The sequence below is a fragment of the Dermacentor andersoni genome, chromosome 1, assembly GCF_023375885.2.
Source record: "Dermacentor andersoni chromosome 1, qqDerAnde1_hic_scaffold, whole genome shotgun sequence".
Taxonomy (NCBI): Eukaryota; Metazoa; Arthropoda; class Arachnida; order Ixodida; family Ixodidae; genus Dermacentor; species Dermacentor andersoni.
The window spans coordinates 10,383,627-10,385,854 of NC_092814.1; positions in this window are offsets into that span (position 1 = coordinate 10,383,627).

The window sequence follows — 2,228 nt, forward strand, 5'->3', positions numbered from 1 at the left end:
AAAAAAAAAAAAAAAGGATTGCAGTACAGCAGTTTCAGGAAAATGGACAACTAGCTACTTGCAAGAGTACACATAACAAATCACATAAACAAGAGAAATATTTATATAACATCTCTAGATAATCATACAAAAGAGGTCGCGCGCACGCCATAATATATAGCTACACAAAATAAATTCAAGAAATTTGAAAATAAGAATGCATGAGGATACAATGAAATTTCATTATACATGGAAATACTCAAAATACTAATTTTTGAATGATTTAAGCATTGGTCGAGGCATGAAAATTCACAGGTTAATGTTTATACTGTATACATGTGGTAATTAATAAGTTCTTTGCTTGTTTTTTAAATGCAGCACTACTACCCTTAAAGTTCAATCTATCTGCAAGGATATTCAAAACATGATGTGTCTGGTACGCAGCACTTTGTTTTCCGTAATTAGTTCTTACTTTAGGTGCTCGTATCCTTTGTTCTCGTAAACAGTAGTATGGTTTTTCGATGCGGCTTTGTTCATATAATTTATTTTGTTGAATTACTTGGAGCAATTTAAAATAGTATAACTGATCAACCCTGAGCATGGAATGTTTTATGAACAGTGGAGCAGTTGGCAGATCTTGTAATTTTCCCCTGTACTTTTCGAAACAGCGCAATATTTTCTTCTGCATAGTATCAAGTCTATGGTAATTTCTTTGCGATGTTGTTCCCCAGACTAATATCCCATAAGTTACCTTAGAATGAAAGAGTGCATAGTACATATTTAGTTTTAACCTTAATGGGATTAAGTGTACTGTTTTGTGAAAACAACCAACTATTCGCGCTAATGCGGTAATCAGGTGATTTACATGTGTATTCCAGTTTAATTCCTCCTGAAACCACACACCAAGAAATTTTTGTTCCCTAACGTGTGTAATACAATTTCCTTCAAATGTGACACGTATATTACTTATAGGCTTGTTTATAGGTCGGAATATCATATAGGTTGTTTTTTTGGCATTTAAGCGTAGCTTATTTTGCCTTAACCATTCTGAAAGATGCCCTAAATAGTTATTTACACTGACTTCAAGTGATAATAAATTGTCTGATGAAAAGAAAACGTTTGTATCATCAGCGTACATAATAAGTTCAGGGGAATCAGGAATTTCTACAATATCATTTATATAAGCAAGGAACAATAGTGGCCCCAATATGGACCCTTGGGGGACTCCTTGGTTTAATTTTATCTTTTTAGACATTGTGTTATTAATTTGCACGAATTGATAGCGATCTTCAAGGTAACTTTTAGAGTTGAAGTGTTTTATTTAGAGTAGTACATAGTCAAGATTGGACACTTGTTTCGCGGCCGAGCTATGCAGATTCGCCGCTAGGAATGTGGTGCGGCAGGCGACGCAACCTGTGCGAAGCCCAGTTCGGGGCATTCTGCCAAATGCGCCCAAGAACGGTTGGGTTCGCGCGTCCGCTCGGTCGCCGTTCCACGGTCAGGCCACAGGAAGTTCTTGTGCGCGCTCTTAAACACTCGCGTTATGTCACTGATAGCCGCATGAGCGAGTGACCGCCATAAACAACTGCTGCGCAATTGCAGCGTTGAATTTCATTTTGCATTCCTTTTTTATCATGCGCTGCAATGAGTGGTGATACCAGCGTCAACTGCGGCAGCGTCCGAGCCGCGAGGCACGCTCGAAACAATGACCAAGTTCGAAAATAAAGTCAAATGGTTTGTTGCGGCGAACACATGCCATTCGGAGCAGAGGGGTTTTGTGTTGATCTATTCAGGAATGTTACGCGCAGCGGCTTTTGAAATAGTATGGTGCTCCAGTTTCGCGAAAGAAACGTGGGCATTTCTAAAGCCGTACACGAGCACTGTTTGCAGTATGGCAATAATGCGCGCTCTCTCAACCACTGTAGTCGGCTGTTGCGCTCCAGCGTTAACTGTTTTGCATTGGGCTGAAGATACGTGTTTTCATGTTTCACGTCTTCACATTCTAATAAAACATGCTCCGTTGTTTCCTTAACTTTACCGCAGTAAGCACATGCTTCCTCTTATTCCTTCTTATATCTCGCGGTGCCAGAGGTAATTGGTGCTATCTCTGTATTGGGCAAACCCGAAAATCCGTTTCCCTTGCATGGCCTCGTAGATCGTCGCGCGCACGCTCGCTGATCCAGGTGTCCGAGCCCTTCCCCCTCCTCTCCAATCGCCCTCCCTCGTTACTCCCTCGCAACTCCCTCACC